Source organism: Cricetulus griseus, chromosome 4, assembly GCF_003668045.3.
Source record: "Cricetulus griseus strain 17A/GY chromosome 4, alternate assembly CriGri-PICRH-1.0, whole genome shotgun sequence".
NCBI classification, from domain to species: Eukaryota; Metazoa; Chordata; class Mammalia; order Rodentia; family Cricetidae; genus Cricetulus; species Cricetulus griseus.
This window is the reverse complement of record NC_048597.1, coordinates 67,079,656-67,091,790: the sequence shown is the minus strand read 5'-3', so window position 1 is coordinate 67,091,790 and position 12,135 is coordinate 67,079,656. Positions and strand designations below refer to the sequence as shown.

General features: G+C 40.2%; 1 protein-coding gene across 2 annotated transcripts in view; it reads left to right on the top strand.

Moving 5' to 3' along the window:
* The window catches only part of Map3k13 (mitogen-activated protein kinase kinase kinase 13), a 135,160-nt gene that overhangs the window by 42,233 nt on the left and 80,792 nt on the right, over window positions 1-12,135 (top strand). The window contains exon 1 of one of the 2 annotated variants that reach the window (XM_027413013.2): window positions 7,788-8,017. The exons of the other annotated variant lie outside the window; for it this stretch is intronic. The gene's annotated coding sequence lies outside the window, so the exon portion shown is untranslated. Of the gene's footprint in view, window positions 1-7,787; window positions 8,018-12,135 lie in introns of those variants that run through there. 2 annotated transcript variants of the gene reach the window in all.

The window sequence follows — 12,135 nt, the reverse complement described above, 5'->3', positions numbered from 1 at the left end:
TGCTTGACCTGAATGGTCTGCAGTGTGCTTTGATGACTTAAAAGAACTTCCCAGTCCATGCAAAGAGTACACTCTAAGAATAAATCAGATTTCTCAATAGTTATTATGTGTTCAAGTATTTATGTGTAAATAACGAGGAGTAGAATAGTCCCATCACACAGCAGGTGAGTATTTAACACTAGATGACACTAGATGACTGAGTCAATGAAGTACTTGCCATTCAAGCATGAGGACTTACACGTTGGATCCTCAGTACTCTGATGTGTGTGTGTCCGTGTGTATCTCCAGGCATGGTGACATGTTTCTGTAACCCTAGCACTGCTTGTGTGTGTGTGTGTGTGTGTGTGTGTGTGTGTGTGTGTGTGTTCTCCAGGCCTGGTGGCATGTCTCTGTAACCCTAGCAGTGTGTGTGTGGAATTGGCTAGAGCACATTGTCTGACTGAGTAATCCTGAGTAGATTGCCTCATGAAATAAATTCTGACACATGAACTTTTCATTTGCTTTATATCCTTTGCTTCTCTCACCTTAAACAAGACTCAAATCATTGTAGGAACTGAATGGGATTTTCAATGGGGCTTTTCTGGTTTCCTTTCTGTTGCTGAGACAATGCTCACTTACCAAAAGCAACTTGGGAGGAAAGGGTTTGTTTCAGCCAATGTTTCAGATCACAGTCCATCATTGAGGGAATTCAGGGCAAGAGCTCCTGAGGGAAGTCGGGGCTGGAACCCAAGGCAAGATTGATGGAGGAATGGTGTTTACTGGCTCATTCTGTGCCTTTCTCTCAGCCTCATGCTCAGCTAACTTTCTTATACAGCCCAGGCCTACCTGCTTAGAGATGGTACCACCTACAGTGGGCTGTGCCCTCCTGTGTCAATAATCTGTCAAGACAGTCTTTTACAGACATGGTCACAGGCCAGTCTGATTTGGAGGGACCCTCAGTTGAGCTCCCCATAGTTGACTAGGATGTGACAAGTTGACAGCTGAAGCTAACTAGGAGCAAAGGCTTTTAGGACAATGCTTGAAATGTAAGTGAAACTCGATCATTTATAGTTTTATTATCATTGTGCTCCATAATAATCCTTGCCACCAAAGGAAGAGCTAATGACATATTTAATATATTGGTAAGGATTAAAAACATCTTTTACTCATGACACAAAATTATTTGGTAGAGTCTCTACTCTCTAATATTTTTCTATAGTAATTCTAATATTTTTCTTTCAGTATATGTAGACTAGTCATAGAAGAAAGAATCCATTAAAATGGATATTCAGCTTTAAAATCAATGTCAGGAAAAGGATCATAGGAAAAATAGGATTTTATAATTTATTTATTGGTCTTATAAGAACAGCAAACAATGAGAAATGCATGCAGTATAGAGTTATAGAGATGAATTATAGCTGTGTGTGTACATGTGTGATGAGGATAGAGGCTGATGTCACAATATCCAGGGGAATACTCTGGTGGCACTTGTAGCCATAGCTAGGTGGGAGGCTGAGGTACCTGGCCCACAGAGTTTGAGGTCAGTCTGGGCAGCATAGAAAGATTGTGTTTGAAAGAAAGAAAAAAAAAGAATGAAAGAAAGAAAAAGAAAATTAACCACGAATAGAGCTCCCTCTTGACTGGAGAATACTAAAGATGTCAAAGACAAAAACAAAGTATAAAAAATAAAAATAAAAAATGTCAAATTTAGAAAGCAGATCTTGAGTGTTAATCTATACATGTATAGAGGTTTCTGGTATTAAATAGACTGGCACAGGGATCTGATTGTAATTGGCCTTGTTGAGTGTGGGGAATGAGTACAATGTCAGTGACTTTATGCTGAGGTCTCTTTTGGTTGCAGGTGGCAGAAAACCATATCTAATTGCTTTAAGCTCTTAAAGAAATGAAGTGGGGAGGCTGGTTGGCTTGTGGAGTGAGGAGGTACGGCAAAGAAACACTTAAAACGTGTCTGTTAGATGCTTGGTCTGTGTCGCTGGGAATCTGCCTTTGGTGTCATCATCTCTGCCCTTTGTATGGATAAAGACTACAGTTCTCTGCTTACGCTGTCCTTATAGCTAGTATCCTAATTTTAAAAAATGTTGGTTTACTTCCCAATAGTTTCAGTGAACATCCTGGGGCTGGGTCTTGGTCATTTTTATTGGCTGGCTTATGCCACTTGTCTGTCCTTTTTCACTAACCATGAGTGCCATGGCTCACTCTTCAAACCCTAAGTGGGGTTCATCTGAATCACATAGGTTGAAAGTGGGAGGAGAGACAGTTCCCTCAAAATGAGGGTGGTGAAGGGGCAAACATAAATGGAAAAGGCAGATGACCGCTACCTCCTGTTTTCATCTTTCATCTTGTCTCTACTTTGAAGAGTAGAGTGAGAAGGATACCTCGTACCTAGGTTTCCCTCATCTTGGATTTATTACTGCCCTGCTTCTACCTCTCCAAGGCTGAGGTTAGAGGTGTGCACCAACACACCCAGTTCTGCACCAGTTTTCAGGAATTATCTTCTAGCTCTCTCTGTTGCTAACTTCATGTTCATGCTGTGCCACCACCCTAGAAAATGGCCTGAGCTGGATGGTGTGATGTACACAGTGACAGTTTCATTTTGTTCTCTTAGTGCATAAAATGTTTCCATAAATTCCAGACAGTATATTTAGATCTCTGAAAGCTTGGCTGTGGGCACTTCGCCATAATTTGTATTGTGGATGTTACGTTTTGAGATTGCTAAATATTTGATCATTTGAGAAACCGTTTGCTCCAGTGCGTTTGCACTGCCAGCCAGGAGAATTCTTACGTCTTTCACTAATAAGCATCCCTTTGGCAGAAAGGATACATTAAAACTTCATTATGCTGGTACAATTTGTCTAGATAGCATAGAGCATTACAAAAAATTGCTCTTCTATAGCTGATTTGATGTTTTATTATCCTTTGAAAAAATATTGAAGCATTCAGATCCAGTTAACTAATGATACTCTTTTGAGTTTTCCATAACTATGCATGCATTTAAGGGGTTCCTTTTATCTTAAAGATGATTTGGAATTTACCTACATGAGATTTTTGTCTTTTTAATATTCATACATATGTGTTTAATTCTAAAATTTTATTCATAGTGATTCATAGTGCTTATCATGACATATATACATATTGAGGTTAGGAGGGAAGTCAAACTCAAAACAAGGGTGAACAAGCAAAGTGTTAATTACAAAAGCATGTATGTTAGAAATAAGCAGCTCTGACTGCAGCAGCGGAGACAGAGGTGGTAACTCATTGGATTATACTGCAGTCACCTGCAATGTGGGTGTCTAATCCTCTAAGAATAGAGAACTTCTCCCTGGTACAGAGCTGTCGTACAAATCCCTTGCCTGAGCTCTTTTTCTGGAAGACACCATTCAAGATGATAGACAATGCAGAAGCAATTTTGTCTTCCTTATAATAATTTTTTTTAATAAAAATGAGACCATAGGACCGAGTGGCAGTGATCTTGCCAAGCTGGTCCAGGCTGGTGACCACTGGAGCTTTGGGGAACTCTCCCTTAACATAAGGATAGTGTAGTGAGTCTCAGAAGAGTATTTTTCCTTAGTTAGTTTTTAAAATCACTTTCTCCATTTAGTGGGAAGTAAGCAAACATAACTGAATAGGTCGCCCAGGTCTTTGAATACTAAATTCCCGTGTTAATCACGGTGCATGTGCTCTGGAAAGGGGGCAGGTAGGTCAGGGCTAATACTCTGACATGAGAGTGGAGAGTTCAGAACTGTGTTCTCAGCTGGTAGAGTCATTTCCATACTAGCTAGTATCATTTTGTGCACACTACCTCTTAATGTGCAATTTTAGCTGCCTTGAAATAGAGTTCTTTGTCAGCCAGCCTGACATCCTGACACACCGTCGCCACTGGTTCAGAGCCTCGGATGATGTATACCAGCCTCCTTAAGAAAGACTACTTGGTTGGCCTTTTCTTCGAGGGGAAAAAATGTTACTGATCAATTGCGTGTGTGTGTGTGTGTGTGTGTGTGTGTGTGTGTGTGTGTGTGTGTGTGTGAACATAACTGAATAAGTCGCCCAGGTCTTTGAATACTAAATTCCCGTGTTAATCACAGTGCATGTGCTCTGGGTTAATACACACACACACACACACATACACACACACATATATAATTTCCTGAATGTGTCTGTTTTATTATGATAAAAATGGAGATAGTGTATTATTTCCATAATTTGGTTCTTGTATCTGAGTAGCTGTTGGAATTTCTCTTCTAAAGGGGTGAGGGAGTCCAGGGTGTTTGAATAACAACAACCCAACTACTGATACAGCTTCCTGCCTTCCATATGCTGGTGACTGTGCTAACTCCTGTGTGTGCTACTTATCTAACTTTCTTAGAGTACAGAGTGTAGCCTCTTCTAGACCTATTAATGAAGGTCTAGAAGCTGAAGCAGAAAACTGAAGCTCCGGCAGCCTAGGCTCCCATGAGCGACTGGTAGCACAGAAAGGGGGGTCACCAGATCTTTGCCGGTTTTGGCCACTGCACACTGGCACCTGGGGGCCAGAAAACCAAGTCTGTATGCATCAGTACTTGCACTAACTGTATCCTTCCTTTTAAAACTATGTTTGATCAAAAGTAGTCACTGAATCTTGGTCCTTAAGACATTCCTTAGTTTCTTGCTTTATAACAAGCCATTTTCCTTTTTTACAAAACACATTTTTCACAAAGAACAAAAACTAAAACAGCTCGCCAGGCGTTGGTGGCACACGCCTTTAATCCCAGCATTCGGGAGGCAGAGGCAGGTGGATCTCTGTGAGTTCAAGGCCAGCCTGATCTCCATAGCAAGTGCCAGGATAGGTTCCAAAGCTACACAGAGAAACCCTGTCTCAAAAAAAAAAAAAAAAAAAAAAAACACAACTAAAACAGCTCATAATTTTGTAGCAAGAAAAAAGTGTACCTTGATTCCTATACATACATACATACATACATACATACATACATACATTAGTCTGCTAATGAATTTTGAAAATGTTCTTAGGTAAGAAGACAAGAATCATCTTCTAATCATTACTGAAACCTGAAGGGGTTAATTTGGTTGTTGTAAGAGCCTGCTTATCTTTTAATAGCTGTATAGCTCCCCACACTTGTCCATATTAAAGACTACACATGATGATGGAATTCAATTCAGTGTTTATAGAGGTGACTATACTGGGTTTTAGCCATTAGCCACATGTAACTGTTTTTAAAATTTAACTAAAATGTGAGAATTTGGCTCCTCAAGCACACCAGGCATGTCTCACATGATTGGCACTTGTGGTGACCACGTCCACGCATTCATGTCATTGCAGCAGGTTCTCTTGGGTGGTGGCCCTTAGTATGTACACCTTTATGCTTGTCTTCCTCTCTCATTTCCTCACATGCAATGATCTCTTGTGAGAATGATGTCTGCATCTTCTACAACTTGCATAGGCACCTTCCCAATGACTTCCCATGATGTTTGGCCTGGAGGGCCCTGTTGGCTCAGTTGATTTGGTGGTACAGGGAAGCATGCTAACCCAGGCAGGGTTCACCAGGCTAAAGTGATGAGTCCATGCAGCCATCTACTTTTAATTCAGCAGATGATTATTAAGCCAGCAGTCCTGGGTGGCTGTTCTTGGATGCATGAATAGGCTCTGTATTGAACTGTTGCAATGATTATCCCTACCACTGGTGGACTTGTTAGAAATGCTGCTGCTGATTGACTCTGGCTATAATTGTGGCAGCTTCTATAGCAGAGTCAACTGGCTTTTAAAATGGTTTTATTCAGATATGATTTACATGCAAACCCCTGTACACTTTTGATACATAGAGCTGGATATGCTAGTTGCTGATTGACACCATCCACAGTAAGCCCATCTGGACTGTTGATTACCTCTTGATGGGGGATGTCCTTCTGTATGCTGTGAATATATGTTTCTCTTATTGGTTGATGAATAAAGCTGTTTGAGCCAGTGGACAAACAGAATTTAGCCATGCAGTGGGATCTAGAAGGGTAGTAGGTGGAGTCCAGGAGATGCCATGTAGTTACCAGGAAGGTAGGATACCCAGGAATTCTCTGGTAAGCCAAGATCATGTGGAGATATACAGACTAATAGAAATGGGTTAATAATTAAGAGAGAGTTAGCCCAATAAGAGCCACTGGCCAAACAGTTTATAATTAATATAAGCCTCTGTGTGTTTATTTGGGACTAACCAGCTGCAGGACTGGACAGTATAGAAACTTTCATCTACAACCTCTATTAGTTAGCCTGTATGATTTTAAGAGAAAAATGGTTAGTTTGTTTCTATTAGTCTGGGAGTTTAATTGTATTCTTGTTGGTTTTGATTGCTATTAAAAGAATTAAGTATGCATATTCTTCTTGTTCCTATTTAATGATTTCCAAAAAGCTTTGTATGTGGATATTTGACATATTTGTGGTACCCTCAGGGCCTGTTAGCAACATTTCTGTACGATTTTAGTTGTGAACACCCCTAACCTACACAGATAAGCTTCATTGGTTAATCATTTCCACAGTGATATTCTACAAACTTTTTTTGGAGACCTGTTGACCCTCTTTGTCACTGATATTCTATTCCTTGTGTAAAGCAATAGTGGAAAGTCTCCTTGTGACAAACACTTTCCTTCTCTCTGTTGTACATGGCATCTTATTGAGTACTAGAATGAGTTTCTGTTGCTAAGGCTCCTAGCCACTAGATGTCTCACAACTGAGACCACACAGCAAGCACTTCTTTTCTGGGTTCAAGGATTGGGGACCATTTTCCAAATACAAAATGTGAAGATCAGTATTTGGAAAGTATTGGTAATTGTAAAGCAAAGAGTTAGGGAGAAGGGATAGTCCATTACATTAGTCTCCACCTTGGTATAATGTTTAAAATTTTAAAGAATAAAGAAATGTCATGAGCCCATTTGGTGAGCAAACACGGCTGTTTTTGCTGCTAAAATTCCACACTGAAGTCAAACTTTGCTCCAAGATTCATTACAAACCTTTTAGAGCCTTGTCTTCAGATAAAATTAACGAGGGAATGCTGTACTTTATTTAAATTTATTTAACAGTAAATTGCCCTTCTCCTCCCCCTTTTGATATGTCACAAAGGTCAGGAACACATTGTTATTAAAAAGCAATTCAGTTTATGTAATGCCATCTTAGATAATTGCATGCACCCTTGCCCTATTATTTTGTTGTCCCAAATTGTGTTGTGGAGTATATGCATGGTGACCTGTCGCCAATCTTAGGAACTAACTCTCTGATTTTGATTTCTTTTTGTTACATTAGGCATGTTATTAAGGGGCTTAAGGAAAATAGCTCTAATAACCCTAAGGAGTAAAAGGTCTAGTGATTTAACTTTGGGGCATTGATCCTTCCAAATTTCCATTTTGATTCCTTTATTCCATAGCAAGAACAATGTTTTTATGATAACCACAGTCTCTTTCTCTCTCTCCCCTCCCTCCCTCCTCCCATATTCTCCCCGCCTCCTCTTCTCTCTCTCTCTCTCTCTCTCTCTCTCTCTCTCTCTCTCTCTCTCTCTCTCTCTCTCTCTCTCTCTCTCTCTCTCCCTCCCTCCCTCCCTTCCCCCTCTCCCTCTCTGTCTCCTGCTGCTGCTGCTGTTGCTGCTGCAGCTCTGTTGGTTTGGTTTAAGGCTGTGACAGATGTCTGATTGGCGGGCTCTGTTTATTCGGTGACCAGATTCTTTCTAAAAAGAGGGCTGACCATACCTGCCTGAAGCCTATTGGCTGGTTATACTCTGGGCCCTCCCTCTTCCTCCCCCCACCTTTTCCTTCACAGCACACACCACCACTAAGTCTGTGCGGAATCCTAAACCAGCCCAATTTACATCCATTCATGAATGTGTGACGTCAGCAAGCTTTGAGCTCCTTTGCGGTGGGCCGGAGGATTGTGTGGGTAGAATCTCCCTCCCCCTTATTTTTCCAATTCTGCAAGGCTCTTTAGATTAACCTTCCATCTTTTTAAAGCAAGAAAATGGAACAGCATGTGTAGGAATTCTTCATTGTTGTGAGTATTACACTCTTTTCCTGTTTCGTCAGCATGTATCTCACAAGGACAGATGGAGAATTTATTTGTGCTTTAAGCTTATTAGAAAACTGATAGTATTGAGGGAGACACAAGGTGAGAGAGACAGAAAAAGGCCGAAGGAAACCTGAGCGGCCCCCCACCCCACCCCCCAACCCCGGCACGGCTCAGGGACTGACAGCTGGTTTTTTTTCTTTGCTTGCTTGTCTGCCGGCTGGACGTGGACATTTTTTGATTACGGTTCTGCACGTTACCTTCGGATGCTTGCTTGGTTTGTCTTTGAGAGGATGTGGATGTGTTGGGGGGAGGGGGCGCTGGGGAGCACCAGGAAGGAGCTGCAGAAAGTGGGGCCAGCAAGCCCAAGCAGGCTCCTGCTTGCCCAGCACTTGTCTCCTGTGCTGTCCTTCCTACCACGGCTCACCCTTCAACCTTGCCTTTGTTTCCTAATTGTGTGACAGTCAGTATCTGGTGTTTGCAATATGGGAAGATAAATACTTCTTCAACCATTTTCAAAAGCTTTTATGATGAGAGCGGTTGGGGTATATATATTTGTATATATTTGTTGCTCTTTTTATATCATTTTATACCTAAAAATCTATACTGAAGGCTGAACCAGAATTATCCTTAAATTGTAAGGATAATTATTTTTTAAAGATTTCTAGTGAAGTTATTTCTTCCTATGTTCCAAAATTGTATTGTATAGAAATGCAACTGAGTAAAGTTTACTCTGCTAGGTTTTGGAAATTGGAGAAAGTTCTGATGTCTTCCATGTATAAAGTTGGTTTGATAATTTGCTTATAGTTTTAACAAGAAATATCTGTGGTTGTTTTCCAGTGCTCAGATTTATTTTGAGGAGAGGTGTGATACTGTGTCATATTCTGCCCAAGGCAGTTCCTGAGCCCATATAATCTAGTCACATTTCCCAACTTTGAACAACTGAGGTACTACTCTGAAACATGTCTTTGGTTTTTCTTTCTGGAGAGAGAGAGAGAGAGAGAGAGAGAGAGAGAGAGAGAGAGAGAGAGAGAGAGAGGCCCTTTATTTCTTGTCACTCAACCATGTCTGTCTCACTTTTCGTAATCAATGCTTAATTTTAATTTTTCTTGTAGAGCAGAGGTTCTAAATTGTAGCACTCATGTTAGCATTCAGATCATTCTTTCTTTTTCGGGAATGGTTATTCTTAATCTTCCAAGTGAACCTGCATTTCATTTTAAAATTACCATACCCGAAGCTGAAACACTTTATTTTCTTTCTCAGATTAACATCGAATATCCTCATTTTGTTTTCACTGTGTATTTTAATGTCCTAGAGTTTACAGGAGGAAACCCTCTGCCTATTGCCCACACAATTGTAGTTTTATGTTTTGCTGTTTTTATTTGCTGAGTTGAACACATTGATACTATTTTAGATAAAATTCCCTATATTTTATGATATCTCGATATATTGCAGCATTTTTCTTTTTTGTATCCTCTCAAGACTCTGTTGAGAGCATTTCCAAAGATATATTAAATTGTTGAAGTCTACTAGAAGTCCAAATCCGTAACCTTTAAAAAATTATGTTCATGTATTCAAAGCCCTTTTGAGAAATGTTTATTAGATTCTGCCTTTATGTATATTTTTATCACATCAGAGCTTTATTTTTACAAGTGAAATTTAGCCTGCACATGGATTTATTGAAGTAAAATTGTCCCTCTAAGGCACAGAAACCCCACCGTCCCCACTCCTACTGGCTGTATTCTAGATTATGTTTATTTTCTTGTATAGCGTACTTGTGGGATAAAACAATAACTCTTAATTGTTTAATATCAAACAATAAAATACTGTGTATCAGTGATTATCAATAGATGCCTTTCTGTCTAAAAGTTGAAACTACTCCAGGAGTAGGAATTAATTTATTTAGTAAACAGAGTCAGTCAAAGCAGAGCTGTGTCCTGGGGAACTGGCATCAGAATGGTTCCTAAGGGCAAGGGGCCACATGCACAGACATATAACACAGCAACTGTACTTGGGTGGCAGAACCTGAGAGCTTGGTTCGCACTGTCTACTTCCTTCCTCTGTGTGCTACAGCTGACTGGTCACATGAGGAACTCACCTGAGCCAAGATAGTCGAGGTGCTCAAACCTGCCAGGTGGTGTAGCCTGATACTTGTGGTTTTTGTTAAAATTAAAGAGCACTGCCTAGGAACACTCTGCTGGTTGAAGAAAAAAAAAATGTCATTCCAAGAATATCACACTCCTGCTATGTCAGTTCTGATTCTGGGAAAAGAAATGGAGGAGCCAAAGTTTTAGAAGATGCAGTTTTTGTTCTCAAGAACTCTAGAAAGAGAAATCAGTAGACATCGACTTTCACAACACACTTTTCCTCCTTCCACCTCCTTTTCTTTCCCATCTTCCCTCTTTTCTTTTCATTATTGGGTGGTCTTTAGTATGTTCCCCATGACCACAGTCAATGTAGAACATTTTCTTTATCAAAGAAAGAAGGAAAGGGAGGGAGGAGAGAGGGAGGGAGGGAGGGAGGGAGGGAGGGAGGGAGGAGGGAGGGAGGGGAGGGAGGGAGGGAGGGAAGGAAACTACATACTCACTAGCAATCACTTCTCATTTCTATTATCCCTCTGCACTAGGCAACCACCAATCAATCTCCCCTTTTTATTTGTTTATTTGCTTATTCTGGACATTTCTTATAGATGAAGTCATATAATGTATGACCATTTGTAATTAGCTTCTATCACTTTTTTCAAAGTTCATCCATGATTTACAGGCATCAGTACTTCATCTTTTCATATTACCAAACAGTATTTAAGTATACATAGTTAAATCACCTTCTCCATTCACCTGTTTATGGATATGGGCTCTTTCTACTTTTACCTACTAGGAATCCAACTGCTTTTGATATTTATGTACAAGTTTTTGCCTATCCTTTCATTTTTCTTGAGTACTGAACAATTGAGGAGATACTGAGCTTCTTTCTAAGTTGGCTGCACCTTTGCATATCCCCATCAGCCACACACAGTTCAAACCTCTCCACAGCCACAGGAAGTAGCAGATGTCACCTGTCACCTTATGAGCATCACCTCAGGGGGTATGAAGCAGCATCCCATGGTACCTTTGTTGGCATCTCCCTAGTGGCTGATAATGTTGAACATCTTTTGAAGTGTTTACTGGACATGTGTGTATCTTCTCTAGAGAAATGTCTATTCAGACTCTCAGCATATATTAAAATTAGTCCTTCTTGTTTTTATTATTGATTTATGAATGTCCTTCCTATACTCTGGATACAAGCTGTGTCAGGCTAAGTGAATAGTAAATATTTTCTCATAGGCTTTTTGTCAGTGGTGAGTACCAAAAACTAGTTTTTATGAAGTTCAGTTTCTGTTTTTGTGCTTCTGATGTTATGTCAAAGGCGGTGTTGTCTAACAAGGCCATTAAGGTCCATTCCTATATTTTCATCTAGACATTTTATATTTTTAACTCAAAGCTTAATTCTTCAATGTAAGAAAAGGATTCAGCATCGCTTTTGGATATGGTTATCCAGTTGTTCCAGGATATCTCTGTCCCCCTGGTAACTTGTCTTGGCATTCCATCAGGAAACTTTCAAAACAAAATACCACTGCATTTGATGGCCTGTACTGTGATCCTATCTGGGAGGTGGAGGCAGAAAGACTAGGTGTTCGAGGCCATCCTTAACCACATAGTGAGTTTGAAATCTGCCTTGGCTACATGAGACTCTGTCTCATAAAACAAGAGCAAAAAGCCCTGAAAGAATACTTCCTTTCTTAGAGATTCATATTTACTTGGCCTAGTCATAGTTAATTGGTCTAGTTATCTGCACTTTGAAAGCTCCTCTACTGATTATAACACATGGACAGGGTTGCAAACTGCTAGCGTGGGTAATTTTAGGGCTAGTCTTAGGAAAGAAGAGAGGCAATGTTCCTGAATAAGTTCAGAGGATGAGGGACAACAGCTCTGACATGGAAAGAAGGAAAGAAAGCAATGAAGTCTATTCATGCTAGAAAGCATGGACTTTCTTACCAATTCATCCAATGGAGGCTTGTCACAGGGTAGTTTAGCATTTATTTAGCACTTTGTACATGCTTATAAATC